This window comes from Simochromis diagramma, unplaced genomic scaffold, assembly GCF_900408965.1.
Source record: "Simochromis diagramma unplaced genomic scaffold, fSimDia1.1 OVJJ01000131.1, whole genome shotgun sequence".
In the NCBI taxonomy this organism is placed as follows: Eukaryota; Metazoa; Chordata; class Actinopteri; order Cichliformes; family Cichlidae; genus Simochromis; species Simochromis diagramma.
The window spans coordinates 5517976-5526705 of record NW_024387200.1 but is presented as its reverse complement, the minus strand read 5'-3'; the positions used below and the strand labels follow the sequence as shown (position 1 = coordinate 5526705).

General features: G+C 39.3%; 1 non-coding gene across 1 annotated transcript; it reads right to left on the bottom strand.

Moving 5' to 3' along the window:
- Positions 1-7295: 7295 nt before the first annotated feature.
- On the bottom strand, positions 7296-7368 carry trnar-ucg. The gene has a single exon. It is a non-coding gene; the product is annotated as a tRNA-Arg (tRNA).
- Positions 7369-8730: the final 1362 nt, after the last annotated feature.

The window sequence follows — 8730 nt, the reverse complement described above, 5'->3', positions numbered from 1 at the left end:
ACAATTCAGGACCTTTTGTTTCTCTCCATGCAGCGTGAAGCTATGATAATCCTTTCCACAACCTGTACCAGTATCAGATCCTACTGGACTGGAATATATAAACATTGGTTCTCACTCTTGGCTAAGCTAATGTATTTAAGAGTTTTTTTGTGAATATAATTTTTCTTTAAATATCGGTTTTACGTCCAGAAAAAACAGTTTGGGCTTGGCTAGCAAATGGCCTCAAATCCAGTAATTTATTTCAAACCATACTGACTGCTTCTCTGGGGTAGTGACTAATTACTTAGACCTCCTCGTCAGCAATATCAAATCATCTGCAATTATTTTCAACCAGCATTTGAATTTTGAATCTCTCTTCTCTAAGCTCATCCAGCTTTGATTCTTTCATCTAAGTAACAATAAAGTTAGACCTTTTCTCCTGTCTCTATTATTTTTAACACCTCTTCGTGTGCACCTCTCTGTCCTTGTTAGCCTGTCTTCATTTGGTTCAGAATGCAGCAGCCAAGATGAATTTGAAAGTTGTATTATTATGTGTAAAACCCTACATGGTCAGGGTCCTGTGTATGTAGTAGACCTGCTGAGGCTTCACTGGTGCAGTCGCCCTGCAGGCTCAATCGAGCCTTTGAGGTCGTGGCTCACTTGGGAACAGCCTCTGTCAGCCCATTGGGTTGGCTGAATCAGTGGTTTATTTTAAATAGCTGCTGGCTTTTCCTTATTTCTGGATATAGTTCATAGCAAATGTGCATATGGAAGTGTGTCTCAATAAAAGAATGCAGTACCATATGCCTGACTGTGTGTTTGTATGTTCAGATATGAACACTTATTTTTAATGTGTGTTTTATCCAGACTGTCTAGCACTTTGTGACCGTTTTAAAGTGCTAAACAAATAAAGTTATTATTACTAAATGTTGATCAGTCAAGTAGATTCCTCGTTGAACCACAAAGGAACAGAAACCTTAGGGAGGTGCACAGAAGGAGGAAACAACGGGGAAACGAGAAGTGGCTCTTGCAAGCAGGTTTGTATAGTCGGTTGGTGAGCGACAGGCTGGCGTTTGTGGCAATTAGAAGGTGTGGAAGTGGGTGTGAAGAACCTTTAGTGATATTTACAAAATGGGAGGAACTGCATTGTTGATTGTCAGCTGAGGGTTCAATCTCGATATAATAGGAAACCAATTTGCAGGATAAATTATGCTCCACAAGCTGACCGTATCTGATATGACTGTTAGGCAACACATCAGACCGGCTCGTGTTGTGCATACATTGCTAATATGAACACTATCAGAAGCGTTCATAAAATTGCTGTAACCTAAAGGGTCAGCGTGACCCAACCTCTCACCCTTATGGACCTGATATGTCAGTGGTGAATGTGCCACTGTGCATATATGACGAGCCAAGTTGGCCAAACACTGAGATACATTAGAAATAAATGATATTAAATAACCAATACTACCTCAGACCAACATGTCTGGGTGCATTTTATGCCAGAACAGACTCATCATGTGCACAACTTTCCTGATGTGGATGATCATCTATGAAAGGGCCAGGGCTCAGTTTACCCATTAGTTATAGTTCTATAACTCCTGACTGTTTAGGAAAACTTGCATGTATATAAACCTACTTGTGAAACAGTTCCTGCTACTGTAGGTGTCCCAAGGCTTCAGTGACGCACACATGCACAGACTTGTGAGGTTAAAGCAATACCAGGTAAGCTGCAACTTCTAGTAATACTGCAGTAATGATTACTGCACTAGCGTACTTATAGGTCAAAAGATACACATTGATCCAATTCGCAAGAGTGATAATAGATTAAAAATGCTTTATGTTACTATGGAGGTCCAGTTCTCTAGATTAGTAGGTAAAACAAATCTACACCATTTATTTAACAGAAAGACAATGTGTAGCAGATCAAAGGGCAAATGCTTCAATATCAGTATAATGCAAAACATCAGCCACTGGATCATTTCATCTTTGTGTTAATATTTTGAGTTCTATTAACAAAGATAAAACTTAACAATAAAGACTATTTTCTGACTTACTGAATGTTTCTGTTTTTAATTAATCCAGCAAGTTTCACTACAGCACCATCTGTGAATTGCTCTGATATTCTCACTGCTGGCACTGCCCATACTGTAGAGAATGACATAACCCGATTCATGTTAACACCATTGTACACTTGTTGTGTTATTAACTATGTGAAACACATTAAGGCACTTAGAAGCAGCTCTGTAACATTCTCACTCCTAATTAACTAGAACATTACCAAGCACAGGACTCAATAACGCTCCCTTTAATGTGTGGCCTTGAGTAGTTGTGTAAAATTCCAAAGCTCTGAGAAACCTCTGGAAATGTCACAGCGAGTTCACTTCCCAGATTAAATAGTTACCTGCATGTTTTTTAAATGTTTTGCAACATTCTTATCTAAGATTACAAGGCATGTTAATCTGGAGGCTGCGGGTAAGTATCACTACTTTCCTTGTAGTTCTTTAGGATGTTTTTAAATGTTTACAGACAGGTTTTTATAAAAATAACAAAATCACAAATGTACAAAAAAACAAAAAAAAAAGTGGTGAAGAAAAAAAATGAAGAGATCAAAGATGGGTGTAACCTGTGTTTTTGTAAAGACAGGAAGGTAGAAAGAGGCCCGTGTGGCTTCTTTCTACATTTTTTTCTCCTCGTGAATCCATCTGGGGTGTAAACACAATGTTTATGTGTTGTGCATATCTGTGTGCGTCACTGAAACAAAATATTTATTGGAGATGCTTGCTGTACGAACAACTGAGGCACATTTGAGTACTTTGACGTGTGTCTATGCGGTATGTCACAATTGTCAATCAAAACGGAGTTGCAGTCAAAAAAACGTAATCGCATGTGATTAAGATGAGAATTAAGGATGAGTTTGACGATGGATGTTGAAGAGACTGGTTCTTGCCTGGTTCAGCTTGCAGGTGCTCTCGACCCTCTTCAGTTTGTTTAAAAGCCTCTTGTGGGGATGGATGATGCTGTTATCTGTCTTCTGCAGCAAACTCACTATCAGAGAGGCCACCTGCAGAAGTTCTCTGATGACACATCTATCTATCTATCTATCTATCTATCTATCTATCTATCTATCTATCTATCTATCTATCTATCTATCTATCTATCTGTTTGATTTGTATAAACATGTTTGACGCATAATAGCTCACAGGTTAAACTTTACATTCTTTGCCACAAAGAATGTAGTATGGAGGACCAAGACGTCCTTATGGATAAATAAACAAATGAATGACTCACTAGTTGTTTAGTCTACTGAATTACGGGACTCAGTTCCTGTCTGGGGCAGTTATTCTTCTTATAAGGGAATGATGTGGATAAAGAATAAGGAAAAAGGAAAACAAAACAGAAATTAGCTTGGGAAGATAAATATGGAGAAATAATACAGTGAAAACAAAATTTGAATATCAATTATAAATTAAATGTAAATGAAAAAAGAAATATTTATACGAGCTTATTTGAGGTGTTTGCATTGCCACTCATTTGATTTGTTTATTATTTTGTCAAAGGCCATCTTCTTTCTTTGGATGCTCCCTTTAGGGGTCACCACAGCGTCTCACCCTATCTTTAGCATCCTCCTGTCACACCAGGCCTCTGCATGCCCTCCATCACCACATCCATGAAGGTCCTCTGTGGTTTTTGTCTTGTACCCCCTGCCTGGGATTTCCATCTTTAACATCTTTTGTCTAGTATAACCACTATCCTTCCTCTGCACATGTCCAAACCCTCTCAACTCTGCCTCTCTAAACTTTGCCTCCAGTTATTTTGGCCTTCAGTTGACACACATCCAGCACAGCTTAGCCTTTTGATAAAATATCCCCTTTGCCCCATTTATAATTTTGAACTTCGGTCATTAACGAGACCATTTTGAGGTCCCCACTTACCTTTCACTCACTTGAACTGTTCTGGATGTGTGTCAGCTAAAGGCCACTAAAAAGTAAATGTGAAATGGGATCAACTCCATGTCTCTGTCATCTCAATTCTCCCATGAATATAGCCAATGTGGCTTAACTGTCGCTGTTATAGCAACGTTTTCTCAGCAATTCCTTTATCACAGTCAGGGAAATCTTTCCAGTTTAACTGATGGAAATATATCACTACACATAATACAAACCTGCAGAATGGGTTGTTTTTTCACAGGTGGAAAAATAAATGAAAAACAAAGATCTGAAACCAAAATGTTTCAATTTCTTTTTTAAAGGTGATACATGACAGGAACATTCAGTCTGATTCTACATCCCCATCACAGGTGCACTTGTGAAGTGCCAGTGGAGGTGGTGTGAACATGGGGAGAGGAACAAACACACTGTAAAACAAATCAAAAGAAGTAACTACAGTCCTACTCTATACTATTCCCACCACTGTGGTGGACAGTGTCGCTGTCCCTCACAGCAGGATCTTAAAGGATCTTAAAGCACCATTATAATAATAATGGATTGCATTTATATAGCGCTTTTCGGGACCCCTCAAAGTGCTTTACAATACCACTATTCATTCACACACTGGTGGAGGCAGCTACAGTTGTAGCCACAGCTGCCCTGGGGCAGACTGACAGAGGCGAGGCTGCGCCATCGGCCCCTCACCAGTAGGTAAAGTGTCTTGCCCAAGGACACAACGACCGAGACTGTCCGAGCCGGGGCTCGACCCGGCAACCTTCCGATTACAAGACGAACACCCAACTCTTGAGCCACGATCCTGCCACACGGAAACTTTAGGGGACTCTGGGGAACTTTGCTGACAGATTCACAGTGATAAGATGTCCAGACAGATCAGAATGAACAGTAAACATGAACTCGTCCAGACAACTGTTAGTTTGCCAAGCCCAGTAGTTCACCTATTCTCCGATTAGTCAATATGCCCTTTGTTTTTATTATGTCATGCTTGTGACTGCCACTCTCACTTTGCATTTATTATGAACTTTCCAGACCACTGTGTCCCAAATCCAAATGTTGTTCCACAAAAAAAAAAAAAAATGTCCAAAGGAGCATCTAGGCAGAACAATTTAAGCTTTGGCATGACTATGCTAAACCTCCCTAAAAGATTTCAATTATTATGTTTGATTGCACCTCTTGTTCTGACTGCACATGACAGACATTTACCTCAGTTTGATTTTAGCTTCATTATATCCTACTCAACCATTACATCCTTTCCATTCCTGCAGAGGTTTACTCACCCAGAACAATCAGCACAATGAAGTTGTGTTAGAAAAACCTGTATAACTGTATTAGGCTTTTAACACCTTTTTTTTTTAGGTCTTTTTTTCTTGTTTCAAACCCAAAGTTTGAAACTTAAAAAAGGGGCTTTTTCTTGGCAGCATCACGTGATCAGATTGTCATTCATATTAGGTCATCTCTTGTTGGTAGAAACAGTACACCTCGTCAGTCTGGAAGAACTCCGCCCCAGCCCATCACCTGATCCTTCTTCTTGCCCAACTGCTGCTCGTTCTCTCCATTTCACCAAGTGTGCACCACTCCCTTCCTTTGAATTATTTGTTTCTTAACTGTCACTGATTTCCAGTCGGCCCCTCTGAATTATGTAATCTGTGTTCTGGGAACATTTTAAAGAACTAATTTGAAATATTATTGTTGTTTCGAAAAACTACGAGATGCTAGGCTGATGATTTTTTTTTAAATTTCTTTAATTTACTTGAATATAAAAGTTTACCTCCAGACAATAGACATGAGCGCTTGCAACTATATTAGAAGGAATTCTATGTCCAGCTATTGTCTGCAACCACATGAGGACAACGATGACGCTGTTGTCTCAACTGTGGTTACAGACTGAGTCAATTTCTGAGAATTTAAGTGATACTAGCAAGATGGGTTTTTTTCTACACATAACATCTCAGAAATGCTGGAGGAGCTTGAAGTTTCACAAAATTAAAAACAAAAGTGTATAAATATTTCCAAAGAGGCATTAAACGATACGGGCAGATTAAAGGTTTAATGAACACAGTAATCATCATAACAAGAAAAACCACAAGAACCACACCATGTAAATTGAAATCAATAGTTTCAGGCTGGTCTTATCCAGAGTGTCAAGTACAAAAGCAAAGCTGTGTATTATTCATCTCTGATATGTGTTGTAGTACAACGGCTCAATACAGTGGTGCAGCTGTTGGTGGGGACTTCCTGACTTCCAACTGGTGAGAGGTGGCGTGATGTGGATGAGGTGACTGCAGTGTGTGTATGTGTGTGTGTGTCTGTGTGTGTGTGTTTGTTTGGAGTTAGCTGGAGTTTTCAGACGGGCTTTGCATTATCTAATTAAAGGGCAGACAGAGACAGTGGTGTGATATCAAGCCTATCTTTCAGATGGGTGAACACACTCACACCCATTTGCTTGCTCTGATAACCAGCCTCCTGGGAACTCTCGTCCGAAGCCAAACTTTTTGTCGCACAGAACAAAAGTGTAAGCCAGAACAGTCTGATCTGATGAGTACATTCCTTTCTGCTGCGGTTACTGCCTTCACTATATTACTGAGGACAAATTAACTTATAAAAGTCTGCAGTGTAATTATTAAATTCATCATCTTTTTTTCTGTCTACATATATCTTGCTTATCTTTAATAACGGAGACATACTGTTATCGGAAATTCAAGCAGAACCCAAATGCAGACAAAAAAGGCTGACTGCAAGGTTGGAAAGTGATAAACTTTCTTTTTTTAAAGTACAGAATAGATAATAACATGTGTATGGAAGGTTAAGCTGACTTATATCACCAGATGATTATTCCGCGACGTGTTACACGTCTGAGGATGCTACAGGAATGTGTTACGAGGCCAGTGAGGGAGGAACAAACCGATAACAAGCAACAAGGTAAGCACTGAATAAGAACACAGAATATTAAACAAATAATGAACCAAGCAGCAGCTGCTGGGGCTGAAAAAGTGAATCCATTCAGTGGAAGTGTCAAAAACTGCAGTTCCTCTAGTGGATACATGGCTGAATCTAAAAATGAGTCAGTTTCTGTTTCCGTTTTGCTTGGTGAAATTCTACTGCTGCATTAGTATGTTACTTAGCACTAATTAGCAGTTATTTAGTGTTTGTGGATTGTGGAATGTTCTAACCTTAGCTGATTTACATTCACTGTGAAAGGAGACACATGAGCAAAGTTTTTAAACAATTTAATCACACAATAGAACAAGGAACTATAGACAATGATATAGAAGAGTACGAGAAAAGAGAAGGATATTAACTCATTAAATTTGATAAAGTTTTAATAATGCGTCGGGTGGGTTCCTCCGGGAAAATCTGTAAACATATAACTAACCACGAAGGGACTCGAACCCTCAATCTTCTGATCCGAAGTCAGACGCCTTATCCATTAGGCCACGTGGTCTACTGTTGGTCACCGGCTCTTCAATTAGACCACGTGGTCATTAACACAAAAACAAAGACGGCTCTCTGTACCACCTCTAGCTATTGTGTGTTTATATATATTAATGCATTTCATGCCTCTACAAGAGAATTATTTTTTTAAATACACTGTCTTATATTTTATATTTGAATGCTCTCTTTTTAGTGCAACTAAGTCAGTTCCTGCAAGAGCTGAGCTGATAGCCTGAGCATGGTTGTTCCATCCCTTAAGTGCTGCATTTTTCCTGTTTGTCTTTAGTCTCCCCAGGAAGAGGACAGGAAGTTGATTGGGGAAAAGGATGTTTGAGCTTTCTCAGCTGTGTTTCAGGTGATCTAAAACCAAAGTGACTGTCCTTTGGTCCACATGGCAAATGTCACCTTTCCTTCAGGCGGAAGTAGCCAGGCTTTGTTTACCATGCAGTTATTGTGAAATTCCTCTCCTGTGTATTATAGCACTGAAGAAAACACCAGGAGCTCAAAGTGCATGCATTAACCTTAACGAGGTCTGTCGTCTGTATGTTTGCATTTTGGCTAGATCTTCCTGCATGTGATAGTGCATGATGCAAGAATGAACTCTACACTCCATATAAACCCTCTCAGTTTATCTCATTCACTTTTCACTTGCAGCCTATGTTGCCATCTCTAAACACGTGGTGACCTTTGTAAAATCAACATGGATTAAAATGATAATACTTCAAACGTTACTGGTAACATCCTTTAACATTGTGAATGTTCACAGGTTTGTGGTTGTATGTGTGAATGTGTGCTGAAAGATTTTTTTTTTTTTTTTTGCTGCACATGAAGATCCAGTGTTACTCGCTCTGCCACTATTTTCAGTTAGTCTTTCGTTCCAGTTAAACATTTGGTAACTTTTTTTACTCATGACTTCGAGATATTTCTGTCAGTTACAAGCAGTACCTCTACAGGAATGGAAAATAAAGCCAATGCGGACATGCCAGAAACTACTTCCTCTAGAGGTGTTCAAGCATGCTAACAGATGCAGCTGGTCTGCTAGCCCTGATCTCTGATAACTGGAGTCACTGAACTGGATCCCCATTTCGGATCATCTCGTTTTGGAGCAGTTCCTTTGAATTATCTGACATCTGATATGACTTGCTGTGAGTCAGCCTGTCTAAAACATTTGCATTTTATTTTGGTTTGTTTCTGTTTCAAATGACATAAAACTCTGTATACATATAAACTTGTAGTGTTTCACTAAACAGGGTGGATCAGTTACATTCTGTGGATTTCCAAAGAAGCCAGAACATTTATGACAATCGAGGTTTTTTTTACATGTTGTTACTACTTGAGTATTTTGACTATTGTTTCTTCTCCATGCAGCTAG